The sequence below is a fragment of the Trichosurus vulpecula genome, chromosome 1 (assembly GCF_011100635.1).
Source record: "Trichosurus vulpecula isolate mTriVul1 chromosome 1, mTriVul1.pri, whole genome shotgun sequence".
Lineage (NCBI taxonomy): Eukaryota > Metazoa > Chordata > Mammalia > Diprotodontia > Phalangeridae > Trichosurus > Trichosurus vulpecula.
The window spans coordinates 111,316,638-111,338,489 of NC_050573.1; the positions used below are offsets into that span (position 1 = coordinate 111,316,638).

The 21,852-nt window shown below is 37.9% G+C and overlaps 1 pseudogene; it reads left to right on the forward strand.

Moving 5' to 3' along the window:
• LOC118834336 overlaps positions 1-19,982 on the forward strand; it is a 50,057-nt pseudogene extending 30,075 nt beyond the window's left edge.
• The last annotated feature ends 1,870 nt before the right edge of the window (positions 19,983-21,852 follow it).

A 21,852-nucleotide genomic window follows, 5' to 3' on the forward strand; every position in this document is an offset into this window, starting at 1 on the left:
TCAAATTTAAATAGAAATGAGGGCCACTAATTCATACATAAGGATCCCCAAAGGCTGCATATTAACTTGATTTTAAAATGTAACATTACATATGTTCTATTGTATTTTTATCTATTTAGTTAAATATTTCCCAACTGCATTTTAATTTGGATTGCCCCATACTCTGGAGCATTGTGGGTATCATGAAGCCCATGAATCATATGCTTGACAACTCTGTTTAAGCAGAACTTTCTGACCTGTTCCCTCTTCTGTACTTGTAAGTGTACAGTTGTCTCCCCTAGCAGAATGTAAGCTCCTTGAAAACAGGTGTGCCTTCCTTCCTTCCTTCCTCTTTCTTTTTTCCTCCCTTCCTGCCTTCCTCCTTCCATCTCATTTGCTTTGTCCTTCCTTCCCTCTCTCTCTCTCTCACTCTCTCTCTCTCTCTTTCATTTTTATCCCCAGTACCAGGATTTTACTTAAGACTTAATAAATACTTGATGGTTGGATTCCTTCACCATGTCTATATCAGAGGGTTGGCAATATTGGGAAGTTGGGTGGGGGAAGAAGTGAATGTGTCAATTCAAGTACAAGAATAAATAAAGCTAAGAGTTGACTGGGTTGAGTGAGAACCAGTTGGTAAAAGAAAGGGGTTCTAAGTCAGAGCCACAGGGAAGCCAGTTAAAGTAGCTAGGCAGTTAGAATAACAATGGCTATGGTGGACTGCCCATTGATGGGAGTTTTATGAGCGTATAACCATTTTAAGTGGCTGAGCTTTTGGCTGCCACCCTCCTCTTTTCAGTGTCTTACAAAGCTAATGCCTCTGATGACCTGATGAAGGAGATGTAAAGATAGTTCATAATAATTGCTATGGCTGAATGGCTTCTACAATACAGTCATTGCTTGAGTACCCTCTTATGATAATGCTATCATATTTTACATTATTTTATTTAAAAAAAGACAAAGTCATTTCTTCCTGATTACCACAGGTGATTAATATCACCATAAGGACTTGAGATTTATTTCAGTCAATTTCACTTTTTTTTCTTTTCAAGCAAAGATTTAATTCCATTTTTCAATCTTACTAAACTGTTTGTCTCAATAATGTCCCCGGGTAACATGTTCTATGAGATGAATACAAATGTTATTCAATGAAATTAACTTCCCTGCCTGGAGATGGTAACCTTTGAATTTCATCAAGTATTCTTGTGAATTTGCTTGGTCCCAGAAGATTGCAAACTGGAGAAATTCTCAGTCTCAACCATTATTTTACACACTTCCTTGGTTATAGCTCCCTATCATGTCCTTGTTAGAAAATTAACATCTGTGCCTATCCTTCAGGGTTACATTTTTTTTGGCTGATATTTCTCTACATTCCAAAGGGACATTGTGGATAGAACGCTAAAGTTAGAGGCTCCTAATTATAGCAACTTACAATAATAATAACTTACAAATTATTGTGTTTTAAAGAGGCAAGGTGCCAAAGTAGATAAAGGGCAGGTATTGAGCTTAACAAGACTTGGGTTCAAGCCTTGCTGCTGAGAACAAGGACAAGTCACTCAACCTTCTTAGTTTCTCTTAACATTTCTTTAAATTATAGACCAGTTACCAATCTGCACTGGTGGAGTCAGTTTACATGTCTGTAATTCCCTACACTGACAAACTTACAAATCTGGACTGTGTGAGTGTGTGTATGTGTTGCATTATAATTTATAAAAATGTGAAATATATGCTGTATGTGAATGGCTTGACAAATTGTGGTACCTGAATATAATGGAATATTTGTGTGCTGTGAGAAACAATGAAAGTGGAGAATACAAAGAAACATCAGAAGACCTATATGTCCTGACACAGTGAAGGTACAATCAGAACTTTGTATCTGGGTATGTGTGTATACACACACTTATATGTTTGTGTATATTATTAAAATATATATTAGATATGTATTTACATGTACACAATAACAATGTAAATGTAAAAAGCAAAAAGAAATTGAGCACCGTGTGATCGAGGTTGTACCCGAAGAAGAAGAGGAAGGAAAGAAATATTTTTTTCCTAGAAGTAGGAGATTATTGACCTGGAAAATTTCACGTATTATAAGACTTAGTAGACATGTTGATTAGTTTTGTTGAAATATTTTGTTTATGCTTTCATTTTTAGTCTTTAAGTAGAAGAGTAGTATGGATATATTTTGAAATGAAGGTGATATAAAAACAAAAAATGTCAAAAATACAGGTGTTTATATCTGTATGTGTATATATACACAAACATGTACATGTCATTTGAGGAGCCTCAGCACAACCCTATGATGTAGACAGGGCAAATATTATTACCCTAATTTTATTGATGAGGAAATTTAGGCTATAATTACTTTCCCGTAGTCACCCAGTGTTAGAACCACTATTTGAACCTAGAACGTTTTTCACTAAACTATGCTATCTCTCGAATAATGCCATTTTTTATCAAAGAAGTGTATGTCACTGCCCTTATCCCTGAAGAATTTGCAATATAAACCAACATCTCATATTGTAATCTAAGATAAGGTCAAAATGGATGCATAATTTAGATGTAAAAAGTGATAACAGAGGCAAATTCGGGGATCATGGGAAAAATTACCTGTAAGACCTATGGACAGCGGAAGATTTTATGACTGAACACGAGACAGATAGGATCACAGGAAGTAAAATGAATAATTTTGATTTCATGAAATTCAAAAGATTTTGCATAAATAAAACCAATGCAGCCAAAATTAGAAGGAAAGCAGGAAACTGAGAGAAAAACTTATAGCAAGTTTCTCTGATAAAGGTTTAATTTTTCAATATGGAGAACTGAGTCAAATTTATAAGAATACAAGTCATTCTCCAGTTGATAAATGGTCAAAGGATATGAACAGGCCATTCTCAAAGTAAGAAATTAAAGATATCAATAGTCATATTTTAAAATTCTCTAAGTTACTAATAATTAGGGAAATGCAAATTAAAATATTTTTTGAAATGCTGCCTCATACCTATCAGGTTGGCTAACATGACGAAAAAAAGAAAATGACAAATTCTAGAGGGGATGTGGAAAAATAGATACACTAATGCACTATTGGTGGAGTTGTGAACCAGTTCAATTATTCTGCAGACAATTTGGAACTGTGTCCAAAGGGTTATAAAACTGTGCATACTGTATGCCAAAAAAAATTGAAGAAAAAAAGAAAGAACCCTGCATTTACAAAAATATAACAGTTTCTTTTGTGGTTGTAAAGAATTGAAATGATGTCCATCAGTTGGAGAATGGCTGAACAAGTCGGATATATGATTGTGATGGAATACTATTGTGCTTAAGAAATGATAATAGGAGTGGATTCGGAAAAAAAAAACCTGCAAAGATTTATATGAACTAAGGCAGAGTAAAGTGAGCAGGAATAGGAGAATATTGTACACAGTAAGTAATAGCAGTATTATATCATGATCAACTATGAGTGACTTAGCTACTCTTATCAATACAGCGATCCGATAATTTCAAAGACTCATGATAAAAAATGCTATCCATCTTCAGAGTGAGAACTGATGAACTCTCAGTGTAAATTGTAGCATTTTTTTCACTTTCTTTATTTTTCTTGCTTTTTTGCAATACGGCTAACATAGACATAAGTTTTGCATGATTTAACATGTATAATGGGTATTATACTATTTGTCTTTTCAAGGGATTGGAGCAGGGCTAGAGGGAGGGAAAGAATTTAGAACACAAAATTTCAAAAATAAATGTTAAAAAAATTGATCATATACTAGGAGAGATAATATGCTTATACACAGGTGGCAATAATTTGAATTAGACTAGAAGTTGATAAGATGTGCAACGTATGTAGTAGACTAGAACTCTGAAGTGCTGTTGGTTCAGAAGATTAAGTGATCACTTTAAGCTGGTGGAATCACATAGAGATTTATGGAGAGGATGTCACCAGAAGCTGATTTTGGAAGATGGGCAACAATTGGACAGGTGGAGGGAAAGGTGGGGGAAGCATTACAGGTAAGGCTGAGTCGTGCTTTGGAAACATGTGTACGGTATAGAGCTTTAGTGTTAAATTTGTATGTGGATCATAGCATTGCTGGTATTTATTTCTATTCACAGCTGGCATTTATATTATACTTTGTGGTTCCCAATGTGCATTATAGCCAATTTTTCTCAAGATACTTATACCAATCCTGGAAGGTAGGTCGTTTAAGTATTACTATACATTTTTTTTTTACAGATGAAGACATTGAAGCTTAGAAAATTGAAATGAGTTATCCGAGATCTTATTGTAGGTATATTTTAGAGCCAGATTTGAACCCAAGTGTTCTGACTTCATGTCTTATCTTTTTTTCCAATATGCTGTAGTATTTTTCTTGTGTATGTGATATGGAAAGAGAAGGACTGAAGCCGAAAAATAGCGTGCTCCCAGGTGAGGAAAGTCTCTTTCACCAATGCAGGTAGAAATCTCTGCAGCTTATAGTATGTTAGAGAGTTGTCTAGGGCACAGAGAGGCTGTGACTTGCCCAGGGTCACATAGTCAATATTTTTCTTACTGGTTTTGATGACATGAGGATCTCCATGGGCCCTCTCTAAATGCTACTCGTACCTTATGCCCAAGAACTCCTTATTACTTCAGATTTTATCACTATATATCAACTCAATAAACATTTATTAAGCACCTACTACAGGCTTAGTGCTATGTACACTATGCTAAGCACAGGAAATACAAAAAGAAAGAAAAGACATCCCTGCCCTCAAGGAGCTTATAATCCAATGGGACAGACTGTGCAAACAAATATATACAAAGCATGCTATATACAGAATAAATAGGAAATATTTAACAGAGGGAAAGTACTGGAATTAAGAGAGGTTAGGGAAGCCTTCCTGTAGAAGTTGGGGTTTTAGTTGGGACTTAAAGGAAGCCAGAGAGGTCAGCAGTCAGCATGGAGGAAGGAGAGTGTCCCAGGCATGGACAACAGCCAGAGAAAATGCCCAGAGGAGAAATGAAGTGTCTTGTTTATGGAATGTCCTGGAGATCAGTATCATGGGATCCAAGTGTATGTGTCATTATGTTGGGGAGCAAGCTGTAAAAAGACAGCAAAGATAGGAGGAGGCTAGATTATGCTAGTCTTTGAATGCCAAATAATATTGTCTATTTGCTCCTGGAGGCAATAGGGAGTGACTGGAGTTTATTGAGATGTGTGTGTGTGTGTGTGTGTGTGTGTGTGTGTGTGTGTGTGTATGGAGGGGTGTAACATGATCAGATTTGCACTTTCAGAACATCACTTTAGTAGCTGAATGCAAGATGGATTGGAATGGGGAGAGATTTGAGGTAGGTAGAGCCAACAGCAGACTACTGCTTATATTCTGATTGGGAGAAAACAACACAAAAAAAGTGAAAATGGGAATGAAGGTGTTCAATTTGAAGTTATGGCAGAGAAGTCAGTCATACAGCTTGGTAGAAAATGAAGACATGATTCACTTGGGCACTCTCCTTCAATGGAAGGTTCTAAAAGAAACCATCTAATCAGATGGATGGACAGAAAGTGTGGAGGGTACCTCCAATATGTGAATTCCAAGCCTAGAGTGATCATGCAGGATGAAGAGGTTTCTGGAGCATAACGAGAAGTCTGGATTATAGCCTGAAACTTTAAGACCAAAACTAGTAGCAGTGGATTAAATTTTAAAGAGGCAGATTTAGACTCAGTAAAGTGACTTTTTAACAATCTGAAAAGTAAATGAGATTCCTCAGGAGTTAATAGGTTCATCTCTTCACTGGCGGTCTTCAAACAAACACTTGACTATTTGTTGGTGTATTGTAGATATGATTCTTATTCAGGTACAGCTTGGACTGGGTGACATCTGAGTTGCCTTCCAGCTCTGAGATTTTGTGATGCTGAGTATTGTACACCCGCTCTGCACCCAGCACTGTGTAAGTTGTGTCCCAAATAACTCTCCTGGACAGATCCCTGCCAGTTTTTCTCAAAATCCTCCTGGCTGCTCTTGATTAAAATAGTGTTTTTCCCATCTAGTAAATTTCCCCCTCATTCTGATCACTTCAACTTTGTCTGTAGGAAGCCCATTTAGCCCAAGATTGCAGCATTGTGTTTTCTTTTAGAACCACAGGGCTCTTGTAGAAGATTTGAAGGTGCATTATTGCTTCATCAGAGGTGGCAGGAGGGCAATGAAAGAAAAATCAGGAGGAATGTTTGGCTTTTGAAAGAAAAGGGCAGACAAAGCTTAAATAAGCCTTCAAAGCTCCAGCACTAATGCTGAAGCAGGTTTAGTTTCATTAAATCCTTTCCTGACCTGGTATTTATCATCCACAACATATGTGTGTGTGACCTTAGCAAAAAAAAACACACCTTCATAATCACTCAATCTCATAGTTGGAAGGGATCTCAGAGGTTACCTTAGAATTCTAACTGGTACCTAGTCAGAAGTCCTTTGTAAAACATACCCATAGTGATATTTAACCTCCACTTGAAGAGATGCAGTGAAGGGGAACCCACTGCTTTCCAAAACAGCCCATTTTAAATTACTGATATCAACTTAATTTCCCAATCTTTCTCTCCCCTATTCCCCTACCAAAAGACCCATTGCTAATAATGAAGAATAGAAAGGGGAAAATAATTTCAGCAAAACTATCTTCTATATCAATGAGAGAGCGATTTATTGTTTTTTGTTTCCTTAGGTTGGGATCAAATCTCTCTCTCTCTCTCTCTCTCTCTCTGTCTCTGTGTGTGTGTGTGTGTGTGTGTGTGTGCGTGTGTGTGTGAAAGAGATCCTTTCTCTACGAGGTAAAGACATGTAGGTATCTCCAGAGAGTGGAAAGAAAACAAAACTTAAAGTACTTCATATAATGATAACAATAATAACCGAAATTTACACTGCACTTTAAGGTTTGTTGTTGTCGTTCAGTTGTGTGCAATTCTCCTGGACCCTCTGGATCTCAGTCCATGGGGCTTTCTCGGCAAAGATACTGGAGGGGTTTGCCATTTCCTTCCCCATTGGATCACTGGATCCATAGGCAAACAGGGATTAAGTGATTTGCCCAAGGTCACACAGCTAGGAAGTTTCTGAGGCTGTATTTGAACTCAGGTCTTCCCGACTCCAAGCCTGGAATACCCATAGCAACTGCTACAAATATACATAAATATTTCCAGGGTAGATTTGCAAAATATAATAAACTCCCTTCCTCAAAGGCAAAACCAAAATATTTCCTTGGAACATCACTATTAGGATACCAGGAGGTAAGATTTAACAAGGTACTCATCACCAATCCAGGGAAAACCAGAATCTTAAGCATTCTTTCTTTTAGGCCTCCCCACAAACAAGCTCCCCCAGGAAAATTCCTCTCTCTGAGCTCTATCTTGCTCTCACTCTCTGCTCTGCCTCTCTCCCCAACATTCTATTTCAGTAAACATTCTTTTTCTACTAGGCAGGCTCCTCCCACTCTTTTTCCATTGGGCAAGCTCCTCCTACAATGGGCTTCAAGTGACTCAGGATGTATCACAGCTGTGAACTGGACCAGAGCTCAAAGCAGGTCACGTAGGCCCATCAATGGAAAGGGAAGATCTTCCTATTCCATGAACATTACAGCCTGGCACTCTATCCACTGTACCAATGCCCCCTTCTACTTTAAGGTTTACAAAGTACTTTACAAATATTATTTCATTTTGTCCTTACAGCAACCTTGGGAGGTAGGTGCTACATATTAATATCCCCATTTTACAGATCAGGAGAATGAGGCAGACCAGGGTTAAGTGACTTTCCCCAAATCACAGAGCTCGCAAATGTCTGAGACTAGATTTGAACTAGATTCTTCCTGACTCCAGGTCAATTATTCTATTCTTGGTAAAGATCAGCTACCTGTTTGTATCCCTAAATCCAGTCAGGACTCTGCCACTAACTTGCTATTTAACTTTGGACAAATCACTTTAATTCTCAGGGCCCCAGTTGCCTCGTGTTTAAAATGAGTGTTAAATTCAATGTTCTCTAATGTTTACTCCAACTCTAAAGTTCTATGATTTGATGAATGTCTAGAAACAAAGATTTGAGAAACAGTGCCTAATGTCCTTTTGGCTACAATCCGGCTCCATGGCCTAATCTCCCAGACCCATTCCTGCCTACTTTGGATTTACAAGCGTCCAAAGGTATGGAATATCATTTCATAAAGCCTAACTGTGTTTCAAATGAAATACAAAGCCTTTCATTTTCAATCCTTTCTTTCCCTTGGCATTTGGAGAAAATTTCTAACTGTATATATATATATATATATATATATATATATATTTCTACTTTTTGTTTGAGTTAGTGCAGGTCAATAAGAGCTGGCATTTATATGGTGTTTCAACGTCTGTGATGTATTTAGCATACATTATATTATTTGGGCATTAAAACAAAGCTATGAGGTACATTCTATTGTTCTCACTATATGGATGAAGAAACCAAAGCTCGGAGGGTCTAAGTGACTTTATCTTAATCACCTAGATAATAAGTATTAAAGGTCAAAATTGAACCCAGGTCCTCCAAACTTCAAGTTCCACATTACAGCCATCACATCATGCTTCCTTTCAAGTGAAACAGATGTTTTCTTTAGGTCATTTGTAATGATGTTGAAGACACATTGGCAGAGGTCAGCAATTTTTTGTCCCATTCCATAAAATACGATGCAACAATTATTAGAAATTCACACTAATTGAAACCTGCATATAGGCATATTGAAATGTGGGAGTAAACAAAACTGTCCATCTTATCTTATGTTGTGTCTATAGACTTTCAGTGTTCAGAATATGGGAGAGTATATTGAAAGGGGTGGCCCTGCTTCTGGATAGGACTAGACTACTGGCCATGAAAATCCCTTCCAATTTTGAGATTTATAGTTTCCTGGTCAGACTACATCTTGAGTACTATGTTCAAATCTGACTCCCATGTTAGAAGAGAAATTAACAACTGGGAAAGGATAATTAGGAGCGCTTGACATGATTCCATATGAAGATCAGTTAAAGGAACTGAGAATGTCAAACCTGGATAGGAAAAGGTCAGGGGGAGACAGAATCTTTGCTTCCAAATAACTGAAGAACTGTCACATGTCTAAGAGAATAGGTGCCTTCCCCTTGGCCCCAGAAGGAAATATTGGCACCAACTAGCTAGTGGTAGTTACAAGAAGGAGAATTTTGGTTTAATATGAGACCAAACATGTTAATGTTTAGAAGGGTCCAGAAAAGCATGAGCTGCTTTGGGGGGAGAATAATTTCTCTATCCATGGAAGGGTTTAGGCAGAAACTAGAAGTGTTTAAACAGATACATCATTGTGAATTGTTGAAAATATTTTCAAGAGGATTCCTACTCAGGAACAGGATGATTTAAGGTTCTATAATTCCATGGTTTAAGCCTTGAAGTTGATTACATCTTGATCGCATCACACATGATTACATAATGAACTAATGCTAGCATACTTTGATAACCGAATCAGTTCTGGTGGGTGGTAAATAAACCCTTCAAAGTCAAAATTTGTCCCTGTGGTGATAGGAATATCCATTTATCCATTCCCACAACTTCCATTGTCTGCTGTCTGTCTTGATATATATACACACACACATATATATATATGTACGTGTGTATGTATATGTATATGTATACATGTGTATATGTACATGTATGCGTGTGTATATGTATGTGTGTACATACATACATACACATATACATCCATTCCCATAAGGTCCATTGCTGGCTATCTGTCTATACATATATACATATATACACACTCACATATACATATATACCCATGCTCAGAAGCCAGAATAATCTACTTTTCTATCAGCTTTACCTTACAAATACAACTAGTTACCATAATTACTGTGACTGGACCCTGCCCGGATGAACTTGTTCAGGAATGTAATGCTGGACAACTACAATAGCCTTGCCTCTCTAGGTAAAGACTTTTTTCCCTGTGACAGGAAATCTCTTATTTTGCATATCTTTTGTTTTACAGAGTTGTCTTGACATTGTCTTCTTTATTAGACTGTGAGCTCCTTGAGAGCAGGGACTTTCTTTTGCTTTTCTTTTTATCCTTAACTCTTAGAACGATTTCTGGCACATGGTAGGTGATTAATAAAGGCTTATTGACTGATTTGTTGACTTGTAGATTTCCATCATTCAACCCAACTCTCTTTTCAAAAGGCCATCACTGCCCCTTTTAGGCTATTAACATTTCTCACCTGGAATTTTGTAAAAAAAAAAAAAAAAATTATAAATGATCTCCTTGACTCCAGTATTTCCCAGCCCCAATTTCTTCCCTCTCCAATCTGTCCTTCATTTTCCCCAAACATATACTTTCATGGATATAGGAAACTCACTCTGCCAATGCAGTTGAGAAAGTAGTGTTCAGTATTAGAGAGCTGCCTGGAACAAAAGAGTAAATTATTTGCTTAGGGTCGCATAGTCAGCATGTATCAGAGGCAGTATTGCTGTGTTGCTTCTCCCATCCTCCCTGCTGTGGTAGAAATAATTTTTCTAATTTACTGGTCTGATGATACTACTCCATGGTTCAAACTCCCTATCTCCCAAAGACATCTTGTTCTGGAATTTAAGCCCCTCAACAATCTGCCCCATAGTCTATTATTTTAGTTTTATTTCATACTATCCTTCTTTATATTACTCTACCTTCTAGCCAGAATAGACTATTAATTGTTCTCTAAGCTTGTCCTTAAGTGTAGTTAGGTGGCACAGAGAATATAGTGCCAGGTCTGGAGTCAAGAAGAGCTGAGTTCAAATCTAGCCTCAGGTACTTACTAGCTGTGTGATCCTGGGCAAGTCTCTTAACTTAGTTTGCCTCAGTTTCCTCACCTGTAAATGAGATAGAGAAGGAAATGGCAAACCACTCCAGTATCTTTGCCAAGAAAACCCCAAAAGGGTTTGCAAAGAGTTGGATTCAACTGAAATGGATGAACAACAATAACTGTGTCATTTTTACCCTCCCACCTCAGTGTACTTATGCAAGTCATCATCTATTCCTGGAATATATTCCATCCTCCTGAATGCCTTTTGGGATACTTCTCTTCCCTCAAGGTCCAATATGACTTCCACCATGAAACGTTCCCTAAGTTTCCTTGGCCAAAAGTGACTTCCTCCTCTCATTTTCTTTGTCTAGATTTTTCTTTGCCAATATTACACTCTTCTTTCTTAGGATTTTTTAATTTGGAGTCCATGGGCACCTTTCAAGGGGTCTATGAAATCTAGGGGAATTTATATCTGTATTTTCATTAACTTCTACCTGAAATTTAGCATTTCCTTCCATTGTGAACATAGGTGACAAATTACAGTAGTTTTAGCAATATCTATGTCTTTGTAATCAACAGAAATTATACTTATTTCCAGATTATGTTATAATTATAGCAGATATATCAAAGTATCATTTATGCTCATCACTACTATGAAACTAATGTAGTTATTACACCTGATACTAGATATATTACTATATCATAAATCTGTTTTCAAACATTTTAATAATTATATTTCAAGATACTTGGTTTTCTTTATAATCCTATGCATTTTATTTTATAGACCCCTGCTTCTGAGAAGGGGTCCATTTGCTTTACCAGACTGCCAAATATAAATGATCCCTCATTTTATCTGATATCATACTGTTGGTTTCATATCATATTTCCACATAAGATTGCCAGTTCTTGGAGAGCAAGGACAAAATCATTATCCACTTTTATATCCCTAGTGATATTATGATACCTAGCATATATGTGGGGGGAATATCATGGAGACCCCTTACACATACAGAGAGAGAGAGAGAGAGAGAGAGAGAGAGAGAGAGAGAAGAGAGAAGAGAGAGAAATTTTCTGTATTTGGACTATATTTTCCACAAGCCTGTGTGTGAACCTATAACGTGTTGACAACACTCAGCATAGACATGTTTACAACATATGGGGCTTAAAAGGGAGACAATAATTTTGTAGGAGATAACAAGACTCAACATTGCAATAGATGATGGGATATCATCTGACTGGTAAAACGATAGAATACTTGTGTTCAGTGACACTAAATGACAAAAGCTTCAGAAAAGGAACTATGCACCAAATATATAGCAATCCAAAATGAATCAAATGATAAGAAGACAGGAACATAGCACAAGGTAAAAGCCTCATGAAATAATAAGCACTCAGTATCTCCACTCCTCCAATTCACTCCAGACATCAGGTGCAGTGAATGCACACCAAGTCAGAGGCTTGCAATTGGTTATAGAGATGCTTTCCCACTCCTCCCATGGCAAAACTCACCAAAGGCCACATATACTGATTCCACCCAATTAGGTGAATGAGGGAAAGGGATGGAGGAGGTCAGGTTGGAGATACAGACAGGATAGAAGATGTGAGCATTTCAAAGTGATGCAAAATGCCACAGGCTAGAGGGGGGAAAAAGGGTAGCTAGATGGTGTAGTGGATAGAGTGCAGGGCCTGGAGTCAGAAAGACCTGAGTTTAAATCTGACCTCAGACAGCTGTGCAACCCTGGGCAAGTCACTTAACCCTGTTCACCTCAGTTTCCTCATCTGTAAAATGAGCTGGAGAAGGAAATGACAAACCACTCCAGTATCTTTGCCAAGAAAACCTCCAAAAGGGTCACAAGTCAGATATGACTGAAATCACTGAACAACAACAAGAGGGGGAGGGGAAGAACATCAACCCCTGAAGGAAAAAGTGATGGTTATCTAAACTGAGGTCCATCCCCTCTGCATGAATTTTACTCTGGGAAGGGAACTGGATCCAGTCAACCCCCATATTTCAAATCAAGAAGCTTAAACCAATCAATAACCAGGAGCCACTGCAGAGCTGAAAACCCAATAAGTGAAGAGGAAAACCAGAGGAGACAAGTAACCAGGAATACAAGAAGAAGGCTAAAAAATAAAAGTTCTAGAGTAAAAGTCTGAATAAAAAACAACCTCATAAAAGATAAACTGGCAGAGAGGAAAACAAGAACACCAACAATAATAGAAGAATTAGTGAAAATTCAAGGAGAAACCAGAGCACGCTGAATCTACATTATGACGTGAAGTAAAATAAACAAAAACTATTTTGTATAAAGGATAATTTCAAAATTTTCCTAGACATGATGGACCAACAACAAGATATTCCAAAGTGATTCAGAAGAGAAATAGAAGTCTTAAAGGAAGATATTAGAGGTGGAATTAGGTATGAAATCAGAGCCCCCCAACACATGATTTCTTTAATGTACATATTACAAAGTAGGAAAAAAATTCAGAAGAATTTCTGCAAAATAGTAGAGTCTCTGAGAGAAAGAAAGATTTGGGACACAAAAATACTGAAATGGAGGGAAATGTGTTAGAAAAGAAACAAAAATCAATACGGTTAAAAGAACAAATGAATTCTGCATAAGCCAAAGCAACTGACCTTAAAGACAGGATGCACAGACTTAAGGATCATAGGTCTTCTAGAAGAATATAACAAATCAATAAACCTGAGTATTCTAATAATACATGGAATATTATAATGATACATGAAATAATTCAGGAAAGTGGTACAGCACTTTCAAAGAGACAACAAGACATTAACTAAGAGGATCCACAGGTCATCACCGAGAGGACGGGAGGAATATATTTCAAGCTCCAAGGGATATGGTGGTTAAATTTCATTATTTCAACTTTTTCATGTGGTAAGAAGAAAGACATTCCAATAAGAAGGAAAGACAACTCAGGTAACAAAGGGTTATTCTGGAGTCATGAAAAAATCAGAGACTATAAAATCATATGCCAAAACTCAAAAGAAAAGTTATCATATCCTGAAATACAGCCTGAAAATCTAATTCCAAACATCAAAGAAGCATATATGTATATATACATATATATTTACATATGCAAAATAAAGTTACTTGAAGCATTGCTGCAAAACAAAATCAAATCAAATGAAACAAAAACTGAGATGTATAGGTTTTTCATCTAGTGAATGCCCTAAGGGGAGAAAAAAATCAAAAGGATGGTTAAAAATTACAATTATCAAGAAAAGACAGTTGTTTCATGTTTACATTAATCCTCTTATATTTAAAGATTAATTTTTAAATAGAGATCACTTGAGGGAATAAAATAACGCACAACTAGTAATCATCAAATGTTCTATGACCTAGTGTCATTGGCCCCTTTGCTGTTCCCAGAACAAGACACTCCAAATCTTGCTCTAGACATTTTCTCTGGCTTCGCTGACTTCTTTTACATCCAACTAAAATCTCACAATCTTCAGAAAGCCTTTCTCAATCGCTCTTAATTCTAATGACTTCTCTCTATTAATTATTTCCTATTATCTTTTATATTTCTTGTTCATGCATACATAGTTGTTCCCATGGTGTCTCCCTCATTAGATTGTGAACTCTCTGAGTCTTGTGACTGTCTTTTGCCTTTCTTGGCACCCCCAGAACTTATCCCAGTACCTGGCATGTGGTAGACATTTAATAAATGCTCACCAACTGACTGACTGATAGTTGTCTTCTACTAAGCCAGACATTTAAAGTGCTTAGTAAACAATATGGAAAAAAATATCACTCCTCTGATCTTTTTTTCAATAGTTTTTGTCATAAAATGTATAATTTATGTTAACATATGTGTTCATTATTGTTATTTTAAGTGAGTTGATGAATAAGAATTTTTACATTTTATCAATTTTAACTTCTTATGTGGTAAATATAAATCTAGATGTATTCTGGAGTCAGTACAAATCTACTCTTGTTAAGAGGTGATTGTTAAAATTTTAGTGCAAGCATTTAGACTTTGGAAATTAGCAAACACTACAAATAAAGGTTTTACTTACTGTTTGCTTGATTTTTTTTCAACTTAGGAAAATTGATGGAGAAAATCTCACTCATGCAGATTCAGTTTTAAAGTGTGTCCTGGGGGCAGCTAGGTGATGCAGTGAGCAGAGCTTTGGCCCTGGAGTCAGGAGGACCTGAGTTCAAATCCATCCTCAGACACTTGACACACTTACTAGCTGTGTGACCTTGGGCAAGTCACTTAACCCCAATTGCCCTGCCTTCCCCCCTCCAAAAAAAAGTGTGTCCTGTGTGTGTTTTTTGTTTGTTTGTTTTGAAAAATAGTTGGTAAACACTTACCACATACTTCTGGATATAACCCATGTAAATAGAGTCATCAATAATTTTTAAGACTGCAAAGTAGCACTGAGACCAACAAGTCTGACTAACTTTAGAGCACTAAAATGTTAGATTATTTGCCCAGCCACGCAGTCCATAAGTGATAGAATTGAGATTTGAACTTAGTTATTCCTGGCTTTGAGGCCGGCTCTTTGTCCACTATGTCATTTTGTTGTTGTTTATTCATTTCAGTCATGCCCAGCTGTTTGTGACCCCATTTGGAGTTTTCTTGGCAAAGACATTGGAGTAGTTTGCCATTTCTTTCTTCAGTTCATTTTACAAATGAGGAAACTGAGGCAAACAGGGTTAAATGACTTGCACAGGGTCACCCAGCTACAGAGTGTCAGAGCCAAGATCTGAACTCAGGGATGAGCCTTTTTGGCACTCCATCCACTGTGCCACTTAGCTGTCCTTCTTTACTTGGGGTGAATTGGCTTATTTACTAGGAGACTATGTTTTCTTAGAAAAGATGTACACGGGGGGCGGCGCCAAGATGGCGGCTGGTATGCAGGGACTAGAGTGAGCTCCATACCTGAATCCCTCCAAAAACCTATAAAAAATGGCTCTGAACCAATTCTAGAACGGCAGAACCCACAGAACAGCAGAGGGAAGCAGGGCTCCAGCCCAGGACAGCCTGGATGGTCTCTGGGTGAGGTCTATCCCACACAGAGCTCGGAGCTGGGAGCTGGGAGCTGGGAACGGAGTGGAGCAGAGCCCAGCCTGAGCGGCGTGAACCATTCAGACCAGAAGCCGGGGGGAGGGGGCCCTAGCGCCCTGAATATGTGAGCTGCGGCAGTTACCAGACCCCTCGACCCACAAACACCAAAGACTGCGGAGAAGGTTAGTGGGAAAAGCTGCGGGAGTGGAAGGAGTTCGCGGTTCGGCTTCCAGCCCCGGGGGCAGCGGAGGTGGGGCAGCTACAGCTGTTGTTACTTCCGGCTCCAGGCCCACCTGGTGGGAGGAATGAAGTGGTGGATCAGAGCAGGAGTGCAACAGCCTGCTGAAGATCTAAGCCCAGTCCGGACTGGGGGTTATTGGGGAAGGAGTAGTGCGGGTCTGACAGAGCTGGCACCTCCCCTCCAAACGTGGAACATAGAACTCGTTAGTCTACAAGCAGTCATACCCCACTGAAAAACTCAAGGGTCAAGTTAGTGGGTTGGGAATATGGCCAGGCAGCAAAAACGCGCCCAGATTCAGTCTCAGACTTTGGATTCTTTCTTTGGTGACAAGACCAAAACATACAGCCTAAAGAAGACAACAAAGTCATAGAGCCCACAACAAAAGCCTCCAAGAAAAACATGAACTGGCCCCAGGCCATAGAAGAACTCAAAAAGGATTTGGAAAAGCAAGTTAGAGAAGTAGAGGAAAAATTGGGAAGAGAAATGAGAAGGATGTGAGAAAACCATGAAAAACAAGTCAATGACTTGCTAAAGGAGACCCAAAAAAATACTGAAAAATACACTGAAGAAAACAACACCTTAAAAAACAGACTAACTCAAATGGCAAAAGAGCTCCAAAAAGCCAATGAGGAGAAGAATGCCTTGAAAGGCAGAATTAGCCAAATGGAAAAGGAGGTCCAAAACACCACTGAAGAAAATACTACCTTAAAAATTAGATTGGAGCAAGTGGAAGCTAGTGACTTGATGAGAAATCAGGATATTATAAAACAGAACCAAAGGAATGAAAAAATGGAAGACAATGTGAAATATCTCCTTGGAAAAACCACTGACCTGGAAAATAGATCCAGGAGAGACAATTTAAAAATTATTGGACTACCTGAAAGCCATGATCAAAAAAAGAGCCTAGATACCATCTTTCAAGAAATTATCAAGGAGAACTGCCCTGATATTCTAGAGCCACAGGGCAAAATAGAAATTGAAAGAATCCATCGATCGCCTCCTCAAATAGATCCCAAAAAGAAATATCCTAGGAATATTGTCGCCAAATTCCAGAGCTCCCAGATCAAGGAGAAAATACTGCAAGCAGCCAGAAAGAAACAATTTGAGTATTGTGGAAACCCAATCAGAATAACCCAAGATCTGGCAGCTTCTACATTAAGAGATCGAAGGGCTTGGAATGCGATATTCCGGAGGTCAATGGAGCTAGGATTAAAACCTAGAATCACCTACCCAGCAAAACTGAGTATCATGTTCCAAGGCAAAATATGGATTTTCAATAAAATAGAGGACTTTCAAGCTTTCTCAGTGAAAAGACCAGAACTGAATAGAAAATTTGACTTTCAAACACAAGAATCAAGAGAAGCATGAAAAGGTAATCAAGAAACGGAAATTGCAAGGGACTTACTAAAGTTGAACTGTTTTGTTTACATTCCTACATGGAAAGATGATGTGTATGATTCATGAGACCTCAGTATTAGGGTAGTTGAAGGAAATATGCATATATATATATATGTTTATGTATATATAAGTGAATGTGTATGTATGTATATATCTATGTGTATGTGTATGTATGTGTATGTATGTGTATATATATGTGTTTTTATATATATGTATATGTATATATATGTGTATATATATATATATATATATATATGTAAAAGAGAGAGAGCAGACACAGGGTGAGTTGAAGATGAAGGGAAGATATCTAAAAGAAATAAAATGAAATTAAGGGATGAGAGAGCAACATACTGAGAGAGGGAGATAGGGAGAGATAGAATGGGGTGGATTATCCTGCATAAAGGTGGCAAGAGGAAGCAGTTCTGTGGGAGGAGGGGAGAGGGCAGGTGAGGGGGGGATGAGTGAACCTTGCTCTCATCAGATTTGGCCTGAGGGGGAATACCATACATACTCAGCTGGGTATCTTACCCCACAGGAAAGAAGAGGGAGGAAGATAAAAAAAAAAATAAAAGGGGGAGATGATGGAGGGGAGGGCAGATGGGGGTGGAGGTAATCAAAACAAATACTTTGGAAAGGGGACAGGGTCAAGGGAGAAAATTCAATAAAGCGGGATGGGTTGGGAAGGAGCAAAATGTAGTTAGCCTTTCACAACATGAGTATTGTGGAAGGGTTATACATAAAGATACATGTGTGGCCTAGGTTGAATTGCTCAACTTCTTAGGGAGGGTGGGTGGGAAGGGAAGAGGGGAGAGAATTTGGAACTCAAAGTTTTAAAATCAGATGTTCAAAAACAAAAAAAGTTTTTGCATGCAACTAAAAAATAAGATACACAGGCAATGGGGCGTAGAAAATTATCTTGCCCTACAAGAAAGGAAGGGAAAGGGGGATGAGAGGGGAGGGGGTGATAGAGGGGAGGGCTGACTGGGGAACAGGGCAACCAGAATATAAGCCATCTTGGAGTGGGGGGGAGGGTAGAAATGGGGAGAAAATTTGTAATTCAAACTGTTGTGAAAATCAATGCTGAAAACCAAATATGTTAAATAAATAAATTTAAATTAAAAAAAAATTTCAAAAAAAAAAGAAAAGATGAACACTATACCTCCTTGAACAGTATGCCACTTGAGATGAAGGGTCCTACAATTCCCCAAATTCAGCCAACACCCAGAGTTCTGGAGTTTTGTGGGAGAGAGGTCATAGAACCAGGAATAACACAATATTGCCTTAGGAATGAAGACTGATAATGGTAAAAGAAGAGGGTAGGAGTGGGTTTAATGCCTTGGGTTGCAAGGTTACTCCCACCATATAGAACTATTCCTATTAAATCTTGTTTGCTTCATTAATTGATATGTAAGAGTAAGGAACAAAGACAATAGTGTAGGTGGTTTCAGATCTACAGAGGCAATAATGAATGTGATTTGTGTTATGTTCAAATATTCTGTACATGGTTCTAGTGTGTAAAAAGATGGACTTTTAAAATAAATAAATTTTGATCGATAAGTTTTGTTTTTACATCACTTACATTTCCCCCTATATCCATTCCTCACCTTTTCCCATATAGGTCTCTCATCTAATTGAGGCTCTTTAAAAAAAGGGGGGGGGGGAATTAACAAGATCCAACTAATGTAAATTGAAAAAATCTTACAGAACATGCAATTTTCTACATTCATTCTTTATCCTTCCTCCAATCTCTTCAAAGGAGTAGGAGGAGGTGTCTCCTCATGTCTCTTCTTTGGAGCCAAGCTTTTTCTTTATAATTTTGCGCTGTTTATTTTCAATTGTTCTCTGGTTAGTGTTCTTTCTTTTTATAATTCTGTAACTATTTTGTATGTTGTTTTCTTGGCTCTGCTTACTTATCACTTTGAAAATGATCATTTAAATCTATCCATGCTTCTCTGTATTCATCATATTCACCATTTTTTATAGAACAGTAATATTCTGTACACTCGTGTACCATAATTTGTCTAGGCATTCCCCAGTCGATAGGCAATTATTTTGTTCCCAGCTTTTGGCTACCACAAAAAAAGTGGTGCCATAAATATTTTGGTGTAAATGGAATTTTTCTTTTTCTGTGCTCTTTTCATTTTTCTTTGCTCTTAGTCCATAAGTTTCACAGCAGTATCTCTGGGTCAGAGAGCAAATGGACTTTTGATTGGCTGTTGGCCCAGAATTGGTGTCCATTCAAAAGGTACTAGGCAGAATAAATGAGTTCTTCCTCTTTCCTGAGGGCTATGTTCGAGTAAGTCATGAGTAGCTACAGCCTTCATCTCCCCAGCAGGGCTGCCAATGTGTGGCCCATGAACACATGGCACTGCTGTTTCTTCTTTCTCTATTGTGTCTATTCTTCATGCTTTCAGGTGAAGAAGAATTGGCAACAGTTACAACCTTACAAACTTCAAAAGATCAAAAGAGAAACCCAGGAAATCAGAAATTCAGGAACTAGAGTCCGTGCGAAAATTCGCCAGGAGTCAGACTACTGGGAGTAAAGTCCTGATTGATGTGTTTGACTCAAAGGCCAAGTTGGCAGGGGAGCAACAGTGATTCTTCCATCAACTATGCCATATCCAGAAGTGAACTTAACCTATGTTGAATTGCTTGCCATCTCAGAGAGTGAGGATAGAAGAGAGGAAATAAGGATAGAATTTGAAACTCAAAACTTTTTTAATGTTAAAAATTGTTTTAACATGTAAGGGGGGAAGGGATAAAAGATATTTTAAAAAAAGAAGTGAACTTGCCAAGACAAATATTCATAGCATCCAGATTGATGCCCACTCCTGAAACCAAGGTGTTTTAAGGGAGAAAGTTTCTCTGGTTGTTGTTTTTTTGTGGTAGGGAGAGGTAATGAATAGGAATGTTTCCAACTTCTTCTAAATCTTTTCAATAAATATCCCTTTATAAAATCTGATTGAATTTAATTGGTTACATGAAACTGTGGTCCTAATCACTGGTGGTTAATGTTGGGGGAGAATACACTAGAGTGGAGGTTAGAGCCAATACTATCAAAGAAAGAAGTCCCCAAAGTCCCAGAGGAATGCCCAGAACCCTGAAGTACAGTAATCTTAAAGAGAACTGACTCAACAGTCATTTTCAGAGCTTGCAAAAGTTATGCATAGAAATAATATAGAAGAGGGCAATCAAACCAAGAACTTCAGAAACATTATCCTCTGGAGAGAGACAGAGAGGATAAAGAGGGAATGAATACAAGTAAAGCTCAGTGGTGCAGTGGATAGGAACCTGGACCTAGAATCAGGAAGAACTGAGTTCAAATCCAGCCTCAGGCACTTACTAGTTGTGTGACCCTGTGGAAGTCATTGAACTTTTGTTTGCCTCAGTTTCTTCATCTGTAAAATGAGGGTGATAATAGTACCTACTTCCCAGGGTTGTCATGAGGCCTAAATAAGATAATAATCATGTTTAGCACAGTGCCATGCACATAGTAAGCACTATATAATTGTCAGCTTTTTATTACAATGAAGCAGAAAATAAAATTTTGAATATGCTGGAAAGGAAGAGACATAATGAGGAGCACAATGCAAAGAAAAAGTTCTCAGAAAAGAGTATAGCAAAAGGATATTGCTTCAAATAAGAACCTAGGAGAGAGGCAGGAAGGGGAGATTTCAAATCATTTGCTTAACTTTGTAGGGGCAATAAAAGAGTCAAAAAAAGGAGAGAAAAATAAATAAAAAGAGAAATTATATTTTACATGGTCAATGAATCTAGACTAGAGTAAGTAAATAGAAAATAGAGGAGGCAAGGGAAAGTGATAGTGGCACAGTCCCTTTATGACCATAGGAACAAAGTATTGATTTACAAGAAGGGAATAGAAACCCAAACCAAAATAATAAGTGGTGAGAAACACAAACTTACTAATCACAACTTTAAATGTGAATGTATTTTTTAGAATCCTCTGGGACAAAAGATGATGCCAGAATGGACAAAAAAGTAATATCCAATGGGCACGAGTGTAGCCTGTAGGATGGGAATGATAGAGAGTGCCTAGATCACATTAAGGATACAGACACAAGTTAGATGAGCCAGGTTTGCGTGGTAAGGGTATGTAGACAAAAGTGACAACTTGAGACTGTGAGAACAATTCTCATTAGATTTTGCATTGAAATGGAGACAAGTGATTTAGATGAAACTGATTGTAAACACAACTTTCTACCACTCAGTGTGTAATTAAATTGGACTGCATTCTTCCTCTATATTGGGGAATGTGAGGAAATAGAATAGGAATTTGACTTGAAGCCTTCCTTAGAAGCATAGGGGGTGGCAACCATCTGTACATGGCTGCCAATCATTCTTGCCTAATTCAATTCTTTGCTATTTACCTTAAATGACTTTTGCTCTGATTTC